Source organism: Haliotis asinina, chromosome 6 (assembly GCF_037392515.1).
Source record: "Haliotis asinina isolate JCU_RB_2024 chromosome 6, JCU_Hal_asi_v2, whole genome shotgun sequence".
In the NCBI taxonomy this organism is placed as follows: domain Eukaryota; kingdom Metazoa; phylum Mollusca; class Gastropoda; order Lepetellida; family Haliotidae; genus Haliotis; species Haliotis asinina.
In genome coordinates, this window is record NC_090285.1 from 38,421,096 (window position 1) to 38,445,924 (window position 24,829).

Consider the following 24,829-nt stretch of genomic DNA (forward strand, 5'->3'; position numbering starts at 1 on the left):
CAGTTAATAGAGCTGTGTAATGTCAAATAAATCGTATGGGGGCCATAAGCTGGATTCAGGTACCCGTACTGAGATACATATAGCGCTATTTAGGGAAAATAAGTGTATAAGAGTAAGTGACACTAATTGCACATGTCGCTTCTATTTGCTACATTATGATTCCCTAATTTACATAAAAACATATAAACATACGTGTTATAGTTGCAATAATAAAAATACAAAACAAACAAACAAACAAAAAAACAACAACAAAATACACCCCCCAAAAAAACCCAAGAAAACAAACAAACAAACAAACAAAAAACAAAAAACAAACCCAAAACACAAAAACAAACAAAAATAAAAACCAACGAAAAACAAATAAACATATATGGACACACACACATGTGTGTATGTATAGATAGTTTTAAATAGTGCTTGACTTGTGCAAAGAGAGCGTTTTAATCGGGTTCCACACACACACACACACACAAATGGCATAACTGTGCAGTTATTTGGATTGCAGATACAAACAAATGAAAGAATAATTGCGAAAGATCTTGGGCAGCTGATAAAGGGGTTTTGGAAAGAAGAAATATCTGGGCTCATATTTTTATATATTTTTATAAATTTACCGCTCATGCACTGGGGAAACCACTTGTTAATATATACTTAACAAACAAAACGCATGATGACATCTACCTCAACCACGTTTTGTCTTCAACACACTAATAACTATACTGAGTCTACATCCTGTTAGCGGTATTAAGCGTTGATAGTAACCTTCCTTATTCTGCAATTTTTATTTTGTATATTTCTTTCTTTTCCATAATTAGCAAAATATAAATTTAATATCAATAACCAAATGTATGAGGTAATATTCATTTACAACACCTCGTACTTCAGTCTTGAAGTATCTGCACGTTTTGTGGGGAATTGCTTATCTAGTTACCTGAAACATATTTTAAAGGCTGCATTTGAAAGACTCTCTGGGTGGTGCCATCTCAACCTCAACCATGTTTTGTTGTCATCTCTTTAATGTGGTTCTTCCCAACAAGAATCACCGTCTACCAAAGAGCAGGGAATAATAACATAAGTAACGTGCAATGTGTCCGACGAGGGAACGTAATAATTTTCTGGCATCCAATTTTCTCAGCAGATATTAATTTGATGAACGTTTGTAATTCGCAACTTCTTATTGAGTTATCCATGTGACAGTTATCTGATGTTATCTGTTAATTAGGAGATCAGACAGAACATTTGATATCAGGTGTGTAGCGTGTGACTTCAGTGAGTCACGCCGAAGGCTGGGGTTCCATTCCTCCCAACTGTGCAATGTGTGAAGGCCATTTCTGGTGTTGACTGCCATCATATAGGTGGAGTACTAGTTTTGCTAAAGGTGACGTAGAAAACAACTCACTCATTATTGAGTTAACCATGTGACAGGCATTTGATGTTATCAGTTAACTAGCAGATCAGATGATACTGATCTAATATCCTGCTGGACAGCATTTTTGGTATCACGTGTGAGACGTGTGACTTTCGTGAGAACGACACATTCACACCTGACACACCTCTGACAGGATGTAGAAGAACCGGCTGAATGTGAATTCGAACCGTATGTGCTCCAGGTAACTAAATAAACCGCATTATCAGTGGTTCGAGTTGCGAGGTGAGCTAACTCAAAATACAGCTTGGCGCTATGACGTTTAGTTGGCCAAAGCGGTGTGCCATATCGTTCGTCACTTGATTCCTCATTAAAATGCTGTGGTTATTCCATTTAGAGAGCCATGTCCATTAATTGGAATAGCAGTATTTTAGTTATGGTGAAGATATCATAAATGATACATTGCGTTAATGAATTGCCTGCATTACATACCGAAATTATGGGAACGAAACCAATGTGCATAATATAAACTGCAAGGTGTCATCGTAACTAAACGCAAGTTATAATAACATATAATTAAGCATGGCAAATCACAACATCCTGTCGGCGAAGAGCAATGCAAGTAACCAGAACATAACAGTTATAACTGTTAAACTAGTATGAACATCAAATATACCTCAGAGCGTGTTTGAGGTAGAACGAAATAAAACTTGAATATTTTGTTTATGAATTGTCTGTTTCTGTTATTATTACATGCCGGATTTATGGAAGCTAAACATCTGTAAAAATATACATTGCATAGAAACAAGGGCTACACAACATATAGCGTTCACAGAGCGTTGCCAAGTGTAACAAAAATGTAACCAGAGGTAATATAATCAGGGGGCTGCTACAACCGATATTATCTTTACCATCTGTAAGATGACAAAGTTAAGCAATCGGGGCATGATGAACCATCATTCCCAAATAATAAGTCTTCCACATATATATTAAGGTATACATTCGTTTTGTTCAAAATGAGACGATACCATCCCATGTGTTGACATAAACATAAATCACTTACACTTCCGTTCAGTGCTTATTTGTCATATGTTGCAGTGTGTGATGTGGTGTAAAAACAAATATCCATCATTCATCACGTCAAACACCTCAGCTGTGACAGTCATCAGGTACATCCTATATAACCCACTCAGCACTGAGTCCTGCCATCCAGTTTCGAGATTCGCTTGAAGGTAAGTCTTTAGATACTCTTTCGGAGCTCAAAGTATCATGGACACAAGTGTTTGTCAACAACTCTGTTAAAAAAAATTCATTCGTGATGTTTGATATTCCTTTCCGTTATTTCCGTCCTCTAGGTTGGATGCAAATAGAAACGGCCTTGTATTTGTAAAGTAATTCTTACTCTCACGGTCTTTTGGGTTGATATTCTCTGATTCAGGATGTCCGACCCAAATTAATAAAATATCACATCATTCATCACTTGAACCGAAATGGGAAGGGTGTTTTCTGTCAGTGACTAATCTGGTAACTGTACTGAAATGTCGAACCATGAATTAACTGAAAAGATATTTTTTCTGTCCATCCGTTTAATAGTTGGTAGTTGATGAAGATAATACGGTCAAAACAACTATCTGTTTCATGTCCCATCGTTATGCAAGCAATGTGTCGAGTCCACTGGTATTGGAATTCATATGCATTCCTGGGTGTTTTCTTCAATTATCTAGATGAGGCTTCTTCTGGTAATTCTCTTGATGGCTTTGATTGTTCTCCCAACGGAGGGGCTGTTCCGCCGTCGTCGACGACGCAGATGGATTCGTATCAGAGCCGGTAAAGTTCTCACTGGTCTTGGCGTTGCTGCCAGGCTGGGACTGATAGGAAAGAGAGGTAAGATGGTGGTAATACTGACAACAATCCAACTGAGTAAGCTTAGTTCTACTCTGCACCCAGTCCTATTCCAACGACAGCAATCTGAACTGTAAATAGTAGCTGCGATAAGATAGCTAACCTTTTGACTGGAAGGAAGGAAAAGAAAGAGCCATTTTCAAAGAAATTATTACTCCTTTGGTATCTGAAATCAATGATATGAATAACCCAAAGGTGGAAAGAGAATATGCTTTAACAGCACCAATTTGTATTCTTCGCAGCTAAGTTGCAACATTTTATACAGAGTAAATAATTAAGGTATAGAAAGAGGAAAGCAACAGTTTACACCAACTTTATTCTTCACCTTCATTCTTTCTAAAAGAAAAATTCACAATGAAAAAAAAAATCCACAAAGAGCATGCATGATTCAGTTCAAATGGTTGTTTCGACTAAAGTCAGGAGCGTGTGCGTTAGGATGAGAAGTTTTCACATTATCTAAACTGCCTTGACCAGCCAGGAAAGGTTAAACGGTAAACTTTTGTACGCGTTCAGATGTACAAGATGACCTTGCCTCCGCTGATCTGAATGAGGACGGAGACATTGACCTGTCAGAAGCTGAGAATCTTTTCGACAAGCGGGATGCAGAACAAATCCTACAAATGGCTGACATGGACAGTAAGTACAAACTAGGTAGAGTTTTAAGCCAGCCATGTGTGTGATTTGCATGCAGACATAAAGACGCTTCCTGTTATGCAAGACATGACCGATTTGTTTCAACTTCAACTTGTCGCCATCGATTGTACGGGTATCTGATTGAAATTAATTTGAGAGATCTGATGTTGCATGATCTACCTTCAGTTGTTGTCGATCAATAGGCTGCTTTTATATTGTATTGTTCAAATAGTTGTATTAGTTTTAACTTTCCACGCTAGTTTTGATGCTAACTGTGATGTTGGAGGACTTATATCACGGCGTTTGAATCTTGCGATGATAAGAACCAAATGAGCACATCTTTACATTTTCAGTTTTTCTTTCAGATGCTGAATAGATGTTTTCAAAACAAGAACATTGGAGATATGATGTTCAGAAATAAATACTTGCAAGATGATGTCTTGTGTATTGTCTTTTCTTAACTGAACTCTACCTGTATATTTCACTTTAATCTCTACAGGTTTTTCATTATCGAATGTTGCCTCCATGTGTGATTATTTACATTGGTATTACAAGCAATGAAGGAAAATATTCTGTTTCAAATGTGCGTTTCTTTAGGAGAAAGTATATAATGCAACCCATTTCCCCGAACGACATACCGTCATTCAATTCATGCGTTTGGAAGTGCTCCTTCAACGCAAATTAGGGAAAATATTGTAATTACACTTAATGATTAGTATATAATAAAACTAAACACTCGTAAGCTGTCGTATTCGTCAGACCCATGAATTTCCGGGGTAGAATACCTTCTTGCTTTCAGCAACCCATTCTTGCGAAAAAAAGGCGACTATGCTTGTGGACTTACAGGATTGGGCGGCCAGGCTCGCTGACTTGGTTGACGCGTCTGTTCCCGAGATTGATGCTCATGTTGTTGATGACTGGATTGTCTGGTCCAGATTCGATTATTACAGACCACCACCATATGGCTGGAATATTGCTGAGTGCGACGTAAAACTAAACTCACCCACTGAGAGGATCTGTAACTGTAACTGTAACCGTAACCGTAAGTGTGACTTTCTGTAACCTTTCGACCGTATCCAGTTAAGGAAAGGACTATGCCAAGGCGTTTATTCCCCCTTTTGTATCTACATTCACTGCTGCGAAATACCCATATGAAGTTGAGAACGAAAGAGATGTGTTTTACCTGCACCTATATTTTTGTTCTTTATTCAAAGAATGCACAGAATGTTGTGTTTTGTTCATGTTTTACAGTTTTTAAAAGAAACGAAAATGAAAGAAATTAAACAAACGACATAGATCATTACATTCATACAATAGAAATTGTTATTGCGACTAAATTGAGAAGTGAGAGGCGTTTGCATTGAGTAGGACACATTGATCACTCAGTCACGTTTAAATATAAACTGTCATACACGTGCGAGATGTACAAGATAACCTTGCCTTTGTTGATCTGAATGGGAATGGTAACACTGACCAACCAGAAGCGGAGAACGCATATGAAAATGATTGGCATAGTGTGTACTGAAGCAGAAGTGATCAAGTGTGAATGCGATTAATTCCCGTGGTTTGCCAAAGTTTAATGAGTGATGAATATACTCACCAAGAACAAAGGAACACACGATATAAAGTGTTAGTTGCAACAGTTGATCGGGATATTTTACTGTGTGTCATCGTGCAACAAATACCAGCAATATTACTATTCATATAATTAGTTATTAGGTTTCAAATACCCGAGTTCACAAACATATAATTGTCAGTAGCACTTCACACACAACAGCGGATTATTAAGTCATTGTTGATGCCATTTATCATGCATGACGATTGTTGACATCTTTCCACCTTTGTATTCTGAGAGCATTTTTGCTAATGGAGACGGATGTCAGAAAGATTGAGAAAGCATAAAAGGCAGGAATCATGACACTCCATACTGATTTCACGAAGTTAGTGTGAAGGTTCATGAGCTGGCCTTGATCTCGCTGGAGAGACTCTTCTCGTAAAATGAGTATGACACACTTGCTCGTATAATAGTGTCTATCTGGGAACTAGTGGCTTCTCTCAAAGGCTCTCGTGGATCGAAACTTGTCATAAATATGAAAAGATTTGAGGTGATGCCTGACTCGAAATGCTTCCCAGTACAGTTAATAGAGCTGTGTAATGTCAAATAAATCGTATGGGGGCCATAAGCTGGATTCAGGTACCCGTACTGAGATACATATAGCGCTATTTAGGGAAAATAAGTGTATAAGAGTAAGTGACACTAATTGCACATGTCGCTTCTATTTGCTACATTATGATTCCCTAATTTACATAAAAACATATAAACATACGTGTTATAGTTGCAATAATAAAAATACAAAACAAACAAACAAACAAACAAAAAAACAAAAATAATACACCCCCAAAAAAACCCAACAAAACAAAGAAACAAACAAACAAAAAACAAAAAACAAACCCTAAACACAAAAACAAACAAAAATAAAAACCAACGAAAAACAAATAAACATATATGGACACACACACATGTGTATGTATAGATAGTTTTAAATAGTGCTTGACTTGTGCAAAGAGAGCGTTTTAATCGGGTTCTTGTAAATCTGGGAGAAGGGGAGACTTTATGGTTAAAGGTGTTCGCTCTTTACACACAATGTCCGCCACATGAGTATGCGTAATGCTTGAATCCCATTTCTTGAATCCCGTCCAGTGATAATGCTGGAATACTGCTAAAGCCCCACAAAACCACACACACACACACAACCACACACAACCACACACACACACACACACACACACACACACACACACACACACACACACACACACACAAACACACACACACACAAACACACACACACACACACACAAACACACACACACACAAATGGCATAACTGTGCAGTTATTAGGATTGCAGATACAAACAAATGAAAGAATAATTGCGAAAGATCTTGGGCAGCTGATAAAGGGGTTTTGGAAAGAAGAAATATCTGGGCTCATATTTTTATATATTTTTATAAATTTACCGCTCATGCACTGGGGAAAACACTTGTTAATATATACTTAACAAACAAAACGCATGATGACATCTACCTCAACCACGTTTTGTCTTCAACACACTAATAACTATACTGAGTCTACATCCTGTTAGCGGTATTAAGCGTTGATAGTAACCTTCCTTATTCTGCAATTTTTATTTTGTATATTTCTTTCTTTTCCATAATTAGCAAAATATAAATTTAATATCAATAACCAAATGTATGAGGTAATATTCATTTACAACACCTCGTACTTCAGTCTTGAAGTATCTGCACGTTTTGTGGGGAATTGCTTATCTAGTTACCTGAAACATATTTTAAAGGCTGCATTTGAAAGACTCTCTGGGTGGTGCCATCTCAACCTCAACCATGTTTTGTTGTCATCTCTCTAATGTGGTTCTTCCCAACAAGAATCACCGTCTACCAAAGAGCAGGGAATAATAACATAAGTAACGTGCAATGTGTCCGACGAGGGAACGTAATAATTTTCTGGCATCCAATTTTCTCAGCAGATATTAATTTGATGAACGTTTGTAATTCGCAACTTCTTATTGAGTTATCCATGTGACAGTTATCTGATGTTATCTGTTAATTAGGAGATCAGACAGAACATTTGATATCAGGTGTGTAACGTGTGACTTCAGTGAGTCACGCCGAAGGCTGGGGTTCCATTCCTCCCAACTGTGCAATGTGTGAAGGCCATTTCTGGTGTTGACTGCCATCATATAGGTGGAGTACTAGTTTTGCTAAAGGTGACGTAGAAAACAACTCACTCATTATTGAGTTAACCATGTGACAGGCATTTGATGTTATCAGTTAACTAGCAGATCAGATGATACTGATCTAATATCCTGCTGGACAGCATTTTTGGTATCACGTGTGAGACGTGTGACTTTCGTGAGAACGACACATTCACACCTGACACACCTCTGACAGGATGTAGAAGAACCGGCTGAATGTGAATTCGAACCGTATGTGCTCCAGGTAACTAAATAAACCGCATTATCAGTGGTTCGAGTTGCGAGGTGAGCTAACTCAAAATACAGCTTGGCGCTATGACGTTTAGTTGGCCAAAGCGGTGTGCCATATCGTTCGTCACTTGATTCATCATTAAAATGCTGTGGTTATTCCATTTAGAGAGCCATGTCCATTAATTGGAATAGCAGTATTTTAGTTATGGTGAAGATATCATAAATGATACATTGCGTTAATGAATTGCCTGCATTACATACCGAAATTATGGGAACGAAACCAATGTGCATAATATAAATTGCAAGGTGTCATCGTAACTAAACGCAAGTTATAATAACATATAATTAAGCATGGCAAATCACAACATCCTGTCGGCGAAGAGCAATGCAAGTAAACAGAACATAACAGTTATAACTGTTAAACTAGTATGAACATCAAATATACCTCAGAGCGTGTTTGAGGTAGAACGTAATAAAACTTGAATATTTTGTTTATGAATTGTCTGTTTCTGTTATTATTACATGCCGGATTTATGGAAGCTAAACATCTGTAAAAATATACATTGCATAGTAACAAGGGCTACACAACATATAGCGTTCACAGAGCGTTGCCAAGTGTAACAAAAATGTAACCAGAGGTAATATAATCAGGGGGCTGCTACAACCGATATTATCTTTACCATCTGTAAGATGACAAAGTTAAGCAATCGGGGCATGATGAACCATCATTCCCAAATAATAAGTCTTCCACATATATATTAAGGTATACATTCGTTTTGTTCAAAATGAGACGATACCATCCCATGTGTTGACATAAACATAAATCACTTACACTTCCGTTCAGTGCTTATTTGTCATATGTTGCAGTGTGTGATGTGGTGTAAAAACAAATATCCATCATTCATCACGTCAAACACCTCAGCTGTGACAGTCATCAGGTACATCCTATATAACCCACTCAGCACTGAGTCCTGCCATCCAGTTTCGAGATTCGCTTGAAGGTAAGTCTTTAGATACTCTTTCGGAGCTCAAAGTATCATGGACACAAGTGTTTGTCAACAACTCTGTTAAAAAAAATTCATTCGTGATGTTTGATATTCCTTTCCGTTATTTCCGTCCTCTAGGTTGGATGCAAATAGAAACGGCCTTGTATTTGTAAAGTAATTCTTACTCTCACGGTCTTTTGGGTTGATATTCTCTGATTCAGGATGTCCGACCCAAATTAATAAAATATCACATCATTCATCACTTGAACCGAAATGGGAAGGGTGTTTTCTGTCAGTGACTTATCTGGTAACTGTACTGAAATGTCGAACCATGAATTAACTGAAAAGATATTTTTTCTGTCCATCCGTTTAATAGTTGGTAGTTGATGAAGATAATACGGTCAAAACAACTATCTGTTTCATGTCCCATCGTTATGCAAGCAATGTGTCGAGTCCACTGGTATTGGAATTCATATGCATTCCTGGGTGTTTTCTTCAATTATCTAGATGAGGCTTCTTCTGGTAATTCTCCTGATGGCTTTGATTGTTCTCCCAACGGAGGGGCTGTTCCGCCGTCGTCGACGACGCAGATGGATTCGTATCAGAGCCGGTAAAGTTCTCACTGGTCTTGGCGTTGCTGCCAGGCTGGGACTGATAGGAAAGAGAGGTAAGATGGTGGTAATACTGACAACAATCCAACTGAGTAAGCTTAGTTCTACGCTGCACCCAGTCCTATTCCAACGACTGCAATCAGAACTGTAAATAGTAGCTGCGATAACCTAGCTAACCTTTTGACTGGAAGGAAGGAAAGGAAAGAGCCATTTTCAAAGAAATTATTACTCTTTTGGTATCTGAAATCAATGTTATGAATAACCCAAAGGTGGAAAGAGAATACGCGTTAACAGCACCAATTTGTATTCTTCGCAGCAAAGTTGCAACATTTTATACAGAGTAAATAATTAAGGTATAGAAAGAGGAAAGCAACAGTTTACACCAACTTTATTCTTCACCTTCATTCTTTTTAAAAGGAAAATTCACAATGAAAAAACATCCACAAAGAGCATGCATGATTCAGTTCAAATTGTTGTTTCGACTAAAGTCAGGAGCGTGTGCGTTAGGATGAGATCACATTATCTAAACTGCCTTGACCAGCCAGCAAAGGTTAAACGGTAAACTTTTGTACTCATTCAGATGTACAAAATGACCATGCCTCCGCTGATCTGAATGAGGACGGAGACATTGACCTGTCAGAAGCTGAGAATCTTTTCGACAAGCGGGATGCAGAACAAATCCTACAAATGGCTGACATGGACGGTAAGTACAAACTAGGTAGAGTTTTAAGCCAGCCATGTGTGTGATTTGCATGCAGACATAAAGACACTTCCAGTTATGCAAGACAGGACCGATTTGTTTCAACTTCAGCTTATCGCCATCGATTGTACGAGTATCTGATTGAAACTAGTTTGAGAGATCTGATGTTGCATGATCTACCTTCAGTTGTTGTCGATCAGTAGGCTGGTTTTATATTGTATTGTTCAAATAGTTATATTAGTTTTAAGTTTCCTTCAGTTGTTGTCGATCAATAGGCTGTTTTTATATTGTATTGTTCAAATAGTTATATTAGTTTTAAGTTTCCACGCTAGTTTTGACGCTAACTGTGATGTTGGAGGACTTATATCACGACGTTTGAATCTTGCGATGATAAGAACCAAATGAGCACATCTTTGTATTTTCAGTTTTTGTTTCAGATGCTGAATAGATGTTTTCAAAACAAGAACATTGGAGATATGATGTTTGGAAATAAATACTTGCAAGATGATGTCTTGTGTATTGTCTTTTCTTAACTGAACTCTACCTGTATATTTCACTTTAATCTCTACAGGTTTTTCATTATCGAATGTTGCCTCCATGTGTGATTATCTACATTGGTATTACAAGCAATGAAGGAAAATACTCTGTTTCCAATGTGCGTTTCTTTAGGAGAAAGTATATAATGCAACCCATTTCCCTGAACGACATACCGTCATTCAATTCATGCGTTTGGAAGTGCTCCTTCAACGCAAATTAGGGAAAATATTGTAATTACACTTAATGATTAGTATATAATAAAACTAAACACGCGTAAGCTGTCGTATTCGTCAGACCCATGAAGTTCCGGGTACAATACCTTCTTGCTTTCAGCAACCCATGCTTGCGAAAAAAAGGCGACTATGCTTGTGGACTTACAGGATTGGGTGGCCAGGCTCGCTGACTTGGTTGACGCGTCGGTTCCCCAGATTGATGCTCATGTTGTTGATGACTGGATTGTCTGGTCCAGATTCGATTATTTACAGACCACCGCCATATGGCTGGAATATTGCTGAGTGCGACGTAAAACTAAACTCACTCACTGAGAGGATCTGTACCTGTAACTGTAACCGTAACCGTAAGTGTGAATTTCTGTAACCTTTTGACCGTATCCAGTCAAGGAAAGGATTATGCTAAAGCGTTTATTCCCCCTTTTGTATCTACATTCATTGCTGCGAAATACCCATATGAAGTTGAGAACGAAAGAGATGTGTTTTACCTGCACCTATATTGTTGTTCTTTATTCAAAGAATACACCGAATGTTGTTTTGTTCATGTTTTCCAGTTTTTAAAAGAAACGAAAATGAAAGAAATTAAACAAACGACATAGATCATTACATTCATGCAATGGAAATTGTTATTTCGACTAAATTGAGAAGTGAGAGGCGTTTGCATTAAGTAGGACACATTGATCACTCAGTCACGTTTAAATATAAACTGTCATACACGTGCGAGATGTACAAGATAACCTTGCCTTTGTTGATCTGAATGGGAATGGTAACACTGACCAACCAGAAGCGGAGAACGCATATGAAAATGATTGGCATAGTGTGTACTGAAGCAGAAGTGATCAAGTGTGAATGCGATTAATTCCCGTGGTTTGCCAAAGTTTATTGAGTGATGAATATACTCACCAAGAACAAAGGAACACACGATATAAAGTGTTAGTTGCAACAGTTGATCGGGATATTTTACTGTGTGTCATCGTGCAACAAATACCAGCAATACTACTATTCATATAATTAGTTATTAGGTTTCAAATACCCGAGTTCACAAACATATAATTGTCAGTAGCACTTCACACACAATAGCGGATTATTAAGTCATTGTTGATGCCATTTATCATGCATGACGATTGTTGACATCTTTCCACCTTTGTATTCTGAGAGCATTTTTGCTAATGGAGACGGATGTCAGAAAGATTGAGAAAGCATAAAAGGCAGGAATCATGACACTCCATACTGATTTCACGAAGTTAGTGTGAAGGTTCATGAGCTGGCCTTGATCTCGCTGGAGAGACTCTTCTCGTAAAATGAGTATGACACACTTGCTCGTATAATAGTGTCTATCTGGGAACTAGTGGCTTCTCTCAAAGGCTCTCGTGGATCGAAACTTGTCATAAATATGAAAAGATTTGAGGTGATGCCTGACTCGAAATGCTTCCCAGTACAGTTAATAGAGCTGTGTAATGTCAAATAAATCGCATGGGGGCCATAAGCTGGATTCAGGTACCCGTACTGAGATACATATAGCGATATTTAGGGAAAATAAGTGTATAAGAGTAAGTGACACTAATTGCACATGTCGCTTCTATTTGCTACATTATGATTCCCTAATTTACATAAAAACATATAAACATACGTGTTATAGTTGCAATAATAAAAATACAAAACAAACAAACAAACAAAAAAAAAACAAAAAATACACCCCCAAAAAAACCCCAACAAAACTAAGAAACAAACAAACAAAAAACAAAAAACAAACCCAAAACACAAAAACAAACAAAAATAAAAACCAACGAAAAACAAATAAACATATATGGACACACACACATGTGTGTATGTATAGATAGTTTTAAATAGTGCTTGACTTGTGCAAAGAGAGCGTTTTAATCGGGTTCTTGTAAATCTGGGAGAAGGGGAGACTTTGTGGTTAAAGGTGTTCAGTCTTTACACACAATGTCCGCCACATGAGTATGCGTAATGCTTGAATCCCATTTCTTGAATCCCGTCCAGTGATAATGCTGGAATACTGCTAAAGCCCCACAAAACCACACACACACACACACAACCACACACACACACACACACACACACACACACACACACACACACACACACACACACACACACACACACACACACACACACACACACACACACACAAATGGCATAACTGTGCAGTTATTAGGATTGCAGATACAAACAAATGAAAGAATAATTGCGAAAGATCTTGGGCAGCTGATAAAGGGGTTTTGGAAAGAAGAAATATCTGGGCTCATATTTTTATATATTTTTATAAATTTACCGCTCATGCACTGGGGAAAACACTTGTTAATATATACTTAACAAAGAAAACGCATGATGACATCTACCTCAACCACGTTTTGTCTTCAACACACTAATAACTATACTGAGTCTACATCCTGTTAGCGGTATTAAGCGTTGATAGTAACCTTCCTTATTCTGCAATTTTTATTTTGTATATTTCTTTCTTTTCCATAATTAGCAAAATACAAATTTAATATCAATAACCAAATGTATGAGGTAATATTCATTTACAACACCTCGTACTTCAGTCTTGAAGTATCTGCACGTTTTGTGGGGAATTGCTTATCTAGTTACCTGAAACATATTTTAAAGGCTGCATTTGAAAGACTCTCTGGGTGGTGCCATCTCAACCTCAACCATGTTTTGTTGTCATCTCTCTAATGTGGTTCTTCCCAACAAGAATCACCGTCTACCAAAGAGCAGGGAATAATAACATAAGTAACGTGCAATGTGTCCGACGAGGGAACGTAATAATTTTCTGGCATCCAATTTTCTCAGCAGATATTAATTTGATGAACGTTTGTAATTCGCAACTTCTTATTGAGTTATCCATGTGACAGTTATCTGATGTTATCTGTTAATTAGGAGATCAGACAGAACATTTGATATCAGGTGTGTAACGTGTGACTTCAGTGAGTCACGCCGAAGGCTGGGGTTCCATTCCTCCCAACTGTGCAATGTGTGAAGGCCATTTCTGGTGTTGACTGCCATCATATAGGTGGAGTACTAGTTTTGCTAAAGGTGACGTAGAAAACAACTCACTCATTATTGAGTTAACCATGTGACAGGCATTTGATGTTATCAGTTAACTAGCAGATCAGATGATACTGATCTAATATCCTGCTGGACAGCATTTTTGGTATCACGTGTGTGACTTTCGTGAGAACGACACATTCACACCTGACACACCTCTGACAGGATGTAGAAGAACCGGCTGAATGTGAATTCGAACCGTATGTGCTCCAGGTAACTAAATAAACCGCATTATCAGTGGTTCGAGTTGCGAGGTGAGCTAACTCAAAATACAGCTTGGCGCTATGACGTTTAGTTGGCCAAAGCGGTGTGCCATATCGTTCGTCACTTGATTCATCATTAAAATGCTGTGGTTATTCCATTTAGAGAGCCATGTCCATTAATTGGAATAGCAGTATTTTAGTTATGGTGAAGATATCATAAATGATACATTGCGTTAATGAATTGCCTGCATTACATACCGAAATTATGGGAACGAAACCAATGTGCATAATATAAATTGCAAGGTGTCATCGTAACTAAACGCAAGTTATAATAACATATAATTAAGCATGGCAAATCACAACATCCTGTCGGCGAAGAGCAATGCAAGTAACCAGAACATAACAGTTATAACTGTTAAACTAGTATGAACATCAAATATACCTCAGAGCGTGTTTGAGGTAGAACGTAATAAAACTTGAATATTTTGTTTATGAATTGTCTGTTTCTGTTATTATTACATGCCGGATTTATGGAAGCTAAACATCTGTAAAAATATACATTGCATAGAAACAAGGGCTACACAACATATAGCGTTCACAGAGCGTTGCCAAGTGTAACAAAAATGTAACCAGAGGTAATATAATCAGGGGGCTGCTACAACCGATATTATCTTTACCATCTGTAAGATGACAAAGTTAAGCAATCGGGGCATGATGAACCATCATTCCCAAATAATAAGTCTTCCACATATATATTAAGGTATACATTCGTTTTGTTCAAAATGAGACGATACCATCCCATGTGTTGACATAAACATAAATCACTTACACTTCCGTTCAGTGCTTATTTGTCATATGTTGCAGTGTGTGATGTGGTGTAAAAACAAATATCCATCATTCATCACGTCAAACACCTCAGCTGTGACAGTCATCAGGTACATCCTATATAACCCACTCAGCACTGAGTCCTGCCATCCAGTTTCGAGATTCGCTTGAAGGTAAGTCTTTAGATACTCTTTCGGAGCTCAAAGTATCATGGACACAAGTGTTTGTCAACAACTCTGTTAAAAAAAATTCATTCGTGATGTTTGATATTCCTTTCCGTTATTTCCGTCCTCTAGGTTGGATGCAAATAGAAACGGCCTTGTATTTGTAAAGTAATTCTTACTCTCACGGTCTTTTGGGTTGATATTCTCTGATTCAGGATGTCCGACCCAAATTAATAAAATATCACATCATTCATCACTTGAACCGAAATGGGAAGGGTGTTTTCTGTCAGTGACTTATCTGGTAACTGTACTGAAATGTCGAACCATGAATTAACTGAAAAGATATTTTTTCTGTCCATCCGTTTAATAGTTGGTAGTTGATGAAGATAATACGGTCAAAACAACTATCTGTTTCATGTCCCATCGTTATGCAAGCAATGTGTCGAGTCCACTGGTATTGGAATTCATATGCATTCCTGGGTGTTTTCTTCAATTATCTAGATGAGGCTGCTTCTGGTAATTCTCCTGATGGCTTTGATTGTTCTCCCAACGGAGGGGCTGTTCCGCCGTCGTCGACGACGCAGATGGATTCGTATCAGAGCCGGTAAAGTTCTCACTGGTCTTGGCGTTGCTGCCAGGCTGGGACTGATAGGAAAGAGAGGTAAGATGGTGGTAATACTGACAACAATCCAACTGAGTAAGCTTAGTTCTACGCTGCACCCAGTCCTATTCCAACGACTGCAATCAGAACTGTAAATAGTAGCTGCGATAACCTAGCTAACCTTTTGACTGGAAGGAAGGAAAGGAAAGAGCCATTTTCAAAGAAATTATTACTCTTTTGGTATCTGAAATCAATGTTATGAATAACCCAAAGGTGGAAAGAGAATACGCGTTAACAGCACCAATTTGTATTCTTCGCAGCAAAGTTGCAACATTTTATACAGAGTAAATAATTAAGGTATAGAAAGAGGAAAGCAACAGTTTACACCAACTTTATTCTTCACCTTCATTCTTTTTAAAAGGAAAATTCACAATGAAAAAACATCCACAAAGAGCATGCATGATTCAGTTCAAATTGTTGTTTCGACTAAAGTCAGGAGCGTGTGCGTTAGGATGAGATCACATTATCTAAACTGCCTTGACCAGCCAGCAAAGGTTAAACGGTAAACTTTTGTACTCATTCAGATGTACAAGATGACCATGCCTCCGCTGATCTGAATGAGGACGGAGACATTGACCTGTCAGAAGCTGAGAATCTTTTCGACAAGCGGGATGCAGAACAAATCCTACAAATGGCTGACATGGACGGTAAGTACAAACTAGGTAGAGTTTTAAGCCAGCCATGTGTGTGATTTGCATGCAGACATAAAGACACTTCCAGTTATGCAAGACAGGACCGATTTGTTTCAACTTCAGCTTATCGCCATCGATTGTACGAGTATCTGATTGAAACTAGTTTGAGAGATCTGATGTTGCATGATCTACCTTCAGTTGTTGTCGATCAGTAGGCTGGTTTTATATTGTATTGTTCAAATAGTTATATTAGTTTTAAGTTTCCTTCAGTTGTTGTCGATCAATAGGCTGTTTTTATATTGTATTGTTCAAATAGTTATATTAGTTTTAAGTTTCCACGCTAGTTTTGACGCTAACTGTGATGTTGGAGGACTTATATCACGACGTTTGAATCTTGCGATGATAAGAACCAAATGAGCACATCTTTGTATTTTCAGTTTTTGTTTCAGATGCTGAATAGATGTTTTCAAAACAAGAACATTGGAGATATGATGTTTGGAAATAAATACTTGCAAGATGATGTCTTGTGTATTGTCTTTTCTTAACTGAACTCTACCTGTATATTTCACTTTAATCTCTACAGGTTTTTCATTATCGAATGTTGCCTCCATGTGTGATTATCTACATTGGTATTACAAGCAATGAAGGAAAATACTCTGTTTCCAATGTGCGTTTCTTTAGGAGAAAGTATATAATGCAACCCATTTCCCTGAACGACATACCGTCATTCAATTCATGCGTTTGGAAGTGCTCCTTCAACGCAAATTAGGGAAAATATTGTAATTACACTTAATGATTAGTATATAATAAAACTAAACACGCGTAAGCTGTCGTATTCGTCAGACCCATGAAGTTCCGGGTACAATACCTTCTTGCTTTCAGCAACCCATGCTTGCGAAAAAAAGGCGACTATGCTTGTGGACTTACAGGATTGGGTGGCCAGGCTCGCTGACTTGGTTGACGCGTCGGTTCCCCAGATTGATGCTCATGTTGTTGATGACTGGATTGTCTGGTCCAGATTCGATTATTTACAGACCACCGCCATATGGCTGGAATATTGCTGAGTGCGACGTAAAACTAAACTCACTCACTGAGAGGATCTGTACCTGTAACTGTAACCGTAACCGTAAGTGTGAATTTCTGTAACCTTTTGACCGTATCCAGTCAAGGTAAGGATTATGCTAAAGCGTTTATTCCCCCTTTTGTATCTACATTCATTGCTGCGAAATACCCATATGAAGTTGAGAACGAAAGAGATGTGTTTTACCTGCACCAATATTGTTGTTCTTTATTCAAAGAATACACCGAATGTTGTTTTGTTCATGTTTTCCAGTTTTTAAAAGAAACGAAAATGAAAGAAATTAAACAAACGACATAGATCATTACATTCATACAGTGGAAATTGTTATTTCGAAAAGTTGAATAGTGAGAGGCGTTTGCATTAAGTTAACGCATTGATCACTCAGTCACGTTTAAATATAAACTGTCATACACGTGCGAGATGTACAAGATAACCTTGCCTTTGTTGATCTGAATGGGAATGGTAACACTGACCAACCAGAAGCGGAGAAAATGATTGGCAAAGTGTGTACTGAAGCAGCAGAGATCAAGTGTGAATGCGATTAATTCCCGTGGTTTCCCAAAGTTTATTGAGTGATGAATATACTCACCAAGAACAAAGGAACACACGATATAAAGTGTTAGTTGCAACAGTTGATCGGGATATTTTAACTGTGTGTCATCGTGCAACAAATACCAGCAATACTACTGTTCTACTATAATTAGTTATTAGGTTTCAAATACCCGAGTTCACAAACATATAATTGTCAGTAGCACTTCACACACAACAGCGGATTATTAAGTCATTGTTGATTCCATTTATCATGCATGAATTTTGTTGACATCTTTCCACCTTTGTATTCTGACAGCATTTTTTTCTAATAGAGACGGATGTCAGAATGATTGAGAAAGGATGAAAGGCAGGAATCATGACACTCCATACTGATTTCACGAAGTTAATGTGAAGGTTCATGAGCTGGCCTTGATCTCGCTGGAGAGACTCCTCTCGTAAAATGAGTTTGACACACTTGCTCGTATAATAGTCTCTATCTGGGAAGTACTGCCTCTCTCAAAGGCTCTCTTGTATCGAAACTTGTTATAAATATGAAAAGATTTGAAGTGATGCCTGACTCGAAATGCTTCAGAGTATAGTTAACAGAGCTGTGTAATGTCAAATAAATCGTATGGCTATACGCTGGATTCAGGTACCCGTACTGAGATAGACATTGCGATAGTTGGGAAAATAAGTGTATAAGAGTAAGTGACACTAATTGCACATGTCGCTCCTATTTGCTACATTACAATTCCCTAAACATACTTGTTATAGTTGTGATAACATCAGTCTCAAAAGTCAGTGTCATAGTATTATGATTCTCTCTTCGTATTGTACAATTTATGTCATTGCCATTAAATAAGGAAGGAAGACATTTCATATCAATGAAAGTTTATAGACTGTAATGTAAACCATAAAGATAAAAAGACAATGATAGTAACGAAAAAAATCCCCCAAAATAAACATATATGGACACACACATGTGTGTATGTATAGATAGTTTTAAATAATGATGATATATTTGGCACAAGCGATGTTGACAATATCCTTCTAGTGCTTGACTTGTGCACAGAGAGCGTTTGAGTCGTTTTTCTGTAAATCTGGGCGGATGGGAGGCTGTATGGTTAAAGGTGTTCGCTGTTTACACACAATGTCCGAGACATGAGTATGCGTAATGTTTGAATCCCATTTCTTGAATCCCGCCCATTGATAATGCTGGAATACTGCGAAAGCCCCACAAAACCACACACACACACACACACACATATCGATACCTTGTTTTGATGAAAAATCGATTGCTACATGTGATAATGTAACATAATTACCTCTATGCTCCCAAGACGAGGTCAAAGAATGATCATAATGAACTGAGCACAGTGAGCTACATTTAACAGCAGAATCAGCATTCGTAACTTGAGTTTCCAGATAGACTAGCTTCATCCTGCATGTGCTGTGAATTGACGTCCCCTGAAAACTTAGGTAAGTGAGTCTCAGTATGTCATGCACAATCTCAATGAACCTCCTTCCCTTTCCTATAATTTTGAAGATTTTATTTTTTAATAATTCTATGTAGGAAAATGTTGCCCCCTCTACTACATGTGAACAACACTGCTTTGCCCCCTACCTCACTAAAACAGAATGACAAGCCACCCCACCATCCGCCATCCTCCTTTACAATAGTCACTCCTCTAGCGATACATTATGAAGATTTAAATCCAGAAGCTGTGAATCAATCACCCTGACCTCGCGATTCCAATCATTCATGTAAGTATATTCTTTAAGTTGAACAATTTTCTAACAATCTATTTTCAATTTAATACTTGTAGTAAAAACCTTATCGTGTTATCAGTATATGCACTAAGAATCTGGTGATATTTCTTTCGAAACGGTAATATTATTTTACGTATGCTTCAACTGTTAATTGACACAGACGTTTTGATATCCTGAGTTACATCCCTTCCATAGAAATCCCCAGTCTGTTGTTACTGGTACGTTAGGGGAAGAAGCACAGGTACACACAGGCGCACACAAGCACGGGCAGACGGACAGACAGATAGACAGATAGATACATACACACACATCATACATACATACATACATACACACATACATACATACATACATACATACATACATACATTCATACATACATACATACATACATACATACATACATACATACATACATACATACATACATACATACATACATACATACTACTGGTAAACACATATAAGATGATCCACGACCTGACAAATGACCCCAATTTGCATACTTGGGAACGCCCCACAGAACGATCCACTTGAAACAAGAGGGAGACAGGTTGTCTGATAAATGTCGAGAAGTTCATTTTCCCTGTGCGTTTCACGCATGAATTGTTATAGGACTCTCGATTTGGGAACAGGTACAATCCCAACGAATTGAATCAGCACAATATACCGAGCAAATATGTTTAAGACAACCGATCCATTTCACGAAACAAATGACATTTTCCTGGTTTTTTTTGTAACAAAATTGTTGAATATCTAAAATGCTTGTCAATGCCCCAATCAGATATTTGTCTTCGTCTTAACTAAAAGTTAGCGTGGAATATCAGTATCTTATGCCTGAAATTGCAGTCTTATCATTCGAAGGAATATGCGGTGTTGATTTCATGTCACGGTTAGCATGTATTGCACGTCCATAATCGCCTAGCTACCTGTAGCAGCCAAGTGTACTCGCCCAATTCGTTGTACCGCCCCTCTTGTCACAAATGCGTTTAGTGCGCAGGATCATCTAATATATGTCTAACAGTAAGAGATCTCAGACATCTCAGACAGGGTATCGCAGTGGGCCGACGCCAGGACCCCCTCATTCAACCGTGGACAAACATCCACCCACGTGAATGTCACAAAGTTCTTGTACGCGGAAACAAATTTAAAATAGAGTTTTACAAGCCCAGCTTAAGTAACAGAGTTGAAACTGGACTCGATGCATTCTTGACACACAAAGTAGTGAGTGGCTGTGATCGCTGACTTAGTTAGCTGGCTGTTAAATATCACACTCTGAGCGTGTGGAATCGAATTCCGGACGAAAAAACTAATCAAATTACGTTATGGGAAGGCGTTATTCCAAATGTCCTACTCACACTTTACTAAGGATCAAACAAAAAGGCTTTACTTAAACGTAGATTTATGCTTTGAAATTGTATCGATTAAAAAAGGAATGTTTCCGTTCTTTAGGCAAACACCACTTTAATCTAACCTTATGCGCTTGATACATGATCAACCACTGAAATGGTTTTCATGACACCAATCAGCCATTTTGCGAATCATGGACCGAGTACTATTCACGAGTATACAGCATCTGTCAATAGTAAGTATGGGATCCATAACATTCAGTGACGTACTGAAAGCTATTATCCATGCGTGCAATAGGCTTAAATATTTAAACCGCATTTGACACCACATAACATTTTTGTGTTGAATCCATGATTTGATCCTTAACAAAGTGTGAATAGTATATAACAAACACTGCAAAATAAGCCTAATAAGTGTGCACTCTTCACATGAAACGTTATCACACAACGCGAGTCACCGTTATACACATCCGTGTTGACCTGAACCTATCTGTGCCCAAAGTTGTGCACGAATCGGGATTTCCTAGGAAACCGCCCCTAAGCAGGAACAACTACATATGAGAACTGACTGGCTCGGTGTCACCCGGAAACAGAAATTACCTATCAGTTCGTTAGACATATGTTATCGTTGTCTGTACTGTCATTAACGTCCGGAGACGTGACATCCTGGTGATACAATCATATCCACGCCGCCTTCTTTATAAACAGGCATGGGAAAATAGGACAGGAATTCGAAAACACAGTGAATACTGCCTACAGCGTTACAAGTGACATGCGACCCAAAAATCAAACATAATTAAAACACAGTTATCACTTATTCATGATATATATAATACACTGGTGACTATGAAAAAGAAATAAACAAACTTATAAGCGTATAATGACACATCAAAAGTGCAATATTTTGAACTTGGGTTTACCCCAGTCGAAACGAAGCAGTCGCGATACCCAACCCAGTCGGTGGGTGTGCACTTATGTGCCTTGTCATTGGCTTAGCCGGCTCTTTGACTATGGCTTATAAGACCGATAGGTGTTAATTTCGAATTGCATGTGGTCAGTGATTGAAGTTGTCAAGCGGACAGGTAGACAGACATATAGGTGTCAATAAACCAGACACTGAGTTTACTCTGTGACAGAGTCTGCTTATCACAATCAACATGTGTTTAATGTAACGAGTAGATTATTTACTTTTTTGTGTACACAACAAAGATTAGACTACTGCTTACGACTTCATACTCCGGGCAGGCATACTGTTTCAAGTTCCGCGAACCGACTCACTGCGCATGCGTTATGAGCGCAGCGCAGCATAGCTGTTGAAAACACATTTCCCCCAGCGCCGGGGGAAAATTAGTGAATCGTTTGAACTCCATTTTCGCAGGCCTTTTTTCCATTGCGTTTTTTTCAACTTTATAGGTTGAATTGGCATTTTTGAGAAATTGTTTCAGTAAGTGCATACCAAAAGATATCAGAATCTGCAAAGTTGTACTTTACGTTGCAAGTGACCTTTACCCTTCTTCCAATTCGTAGCATAACACATCCCATTATTCAATATAATATTTTCTCAACTGTATTTATGTCGACTTTGAAAGAGGTATATGCCGTTTAAAGACCTTACCACTCCAATTCTAAAAGATATCTTCCTCTCTCATCACAGTCTGCACTTCGATGTACTGTGGGGTTCGGAGTTATTTTTTGCAAGTGATGCTACCTATGAGAATTACAGTTGGGATGTGGTAGCGTAGTGGTTAAAGTGTTGGTTCGTCACGCCACCCGGGGTCCTATTCCCCACATGCGTACTTTGTGTGAAGCCCATGTCTGGTGTCCCTCGACGTGATATTGTTGGAATATTGCTAAAAACGGCATAAAACCATACTCGCTCATTCAATCACTATGATCATTGATACGAAGGTTATCCTCGTCTGGTACACTTCACAGAAGACTCGGCAGTTGTAAGATACTGGTCCGTCGTGTGGAACTATGGTGTAGACATGGCCGTCAGACTGCGTGATGTTACACAGAACATTCACAGACGACTTTCACACAGGGGTGGTATATCCGTGAGTGTGTGAGTTCTTTTACGTCGCACTCAGCAAATTTCCAGCTATATGGCGGCGCTCTGCAGATAATCGAGTCACCAGACAATCCAGTGATCAACAGCATGAGCGTCGATCTGCGCAACTGTGAACCGACATGTGTCAACCCTGCCAGCGAGCCAGACCGTTAGTCGTATCTCACGACAAGCATAGTCACCTTTTATTGCACGCATGGGTTGCTGAAGGCCTATTCTACCCCGGACCTTCACGGGTCGGTGTTATGTCACATACTGATATAAAGTAGACTTTATTTACCGGCTTGCAGTCACTCGCTAATGCAAACGAAATGATAATAATGAAGATAATATTAATAACGTGCCTTTTCCAGGCTAGATATCCTGTTCAAAGCCACAATCAGATCATTATTACCCCTGATGAACCATCGAAAATGGTGAATAGTCTCTGAACGATTTTCACCATGTACTCATTTTCCGCTGGGTGAACAGGGTGAGTTCACATGTATCAAGTGTTTTTCGTTGTTAGGCACGACTGATGTCAGAGAAACTCTCGGGTCATTCCAAAGCCGGTCACCCATCCTATGACTCTCCCCGCCCAAAGTATCTTACCTTCAACTGATTTATGACCTGAGCTCTACACACAGGCCCACACACCACCAGCTCAATACTAACAAGCACCAGGTACTCGAGGAGAGTCGGTTGGAAGAGATCCTATCAGTAGCTTCTCTTGGTCATGTGGGACAAGTTCCCTGACAATTTCAATCTGAAGGAAAATACATACAGGAAGGAGAAACAACAGTGAGACTATAACATCTGCTGTGAACATTGCACGGATCTCTACATGGAAGATGACATTCCATAATATTTTCCTTTCCAAAACAATCCGTACTCCGAATGGCATATGTACCTTTGTTAACCTCTGATATGCCAAACAAATTTAACTTCATCAAACTTATTTCTTCACAAAATCCACAGACAGACAACTGCTATCGCTATTTTTTAAGCATGTGTTTAATGCGCGCCGTTCTTGATTATTAGATTTGTTTGATATATCAAATCCATGTGACAAATAGTGTGTTCTGGTGTAATTGTACCTTAGGTCTGCAGTAACGAGTCTGAGTCGGAAATCTAAGCTAGGCCTGAATCGACTGACTGCAGGAATCCGTTAGCATTTTATTGTAATACTGGTCAGAGAGGCATTAGTGAAAAAGATGAAGATAAGAAAAGATGCATCAAACCTACTAAACGAACTAAGGAACGAACGAACGGACGAACTCAGTGCAAATTACCCCCAACTTATTAACTGGATCAATATTGACAGGGTTTACTTTACCTTTTACAGAATAGTTTGGGAGTAATGCGCATAATGATAAACACGGGTACTTCCTTGTATTGCCGCATGCTATCTATGGAATTCATATGGGTCAAGTTTCCTTGTGGTAAGTGGACCTCTTTATTCACTTCCTCCAAACTTGACGGGAACAAGAAAAGTATATCACAATCATGTGGTTTTAGCTAAGCTAC

The 24,829-nt window shown here is 38.5% G+C and overlaps 3 pseudogenes across 1 annotated transcript; all 3 read left to right on the plus strand.

Annotated features, from left to right (window-relative positions):
* The first annotated feature begins 1,948 nt into the window (after positions 1–1,948).
* On the plus strand, positions 1,949–4,337 carry LOC137287857 (uncharacterized; annotated as a pseudogene).
* Positions 4,338–8,254: 3,917 nt separating this feature from the next.
* LOC137287858 (uncharacterized) lies at positions 8,255–10,708 on the plus strand (annotated as a pseudogene).
* Positions 10,709–14,590: 3,882 nt separating this feature from the next.
* LOC137287859 (uncharacterized) lies at positions 14,591–17,044 on the plus strand (annotated as a pseudogene). The gene is made up of 5 exons (XR_010957051.1): positions 14,591–14,665; positions 15,107–15,240; positions 15,733–15,892; positions 16,417–16,539; positions 16,974–17,044. The product of XR_010957051.1 is annotated as an uncharacterized protein (transcript).
* Positions 17,045–24,829: the final 7,785 nt, after the last annotated feature.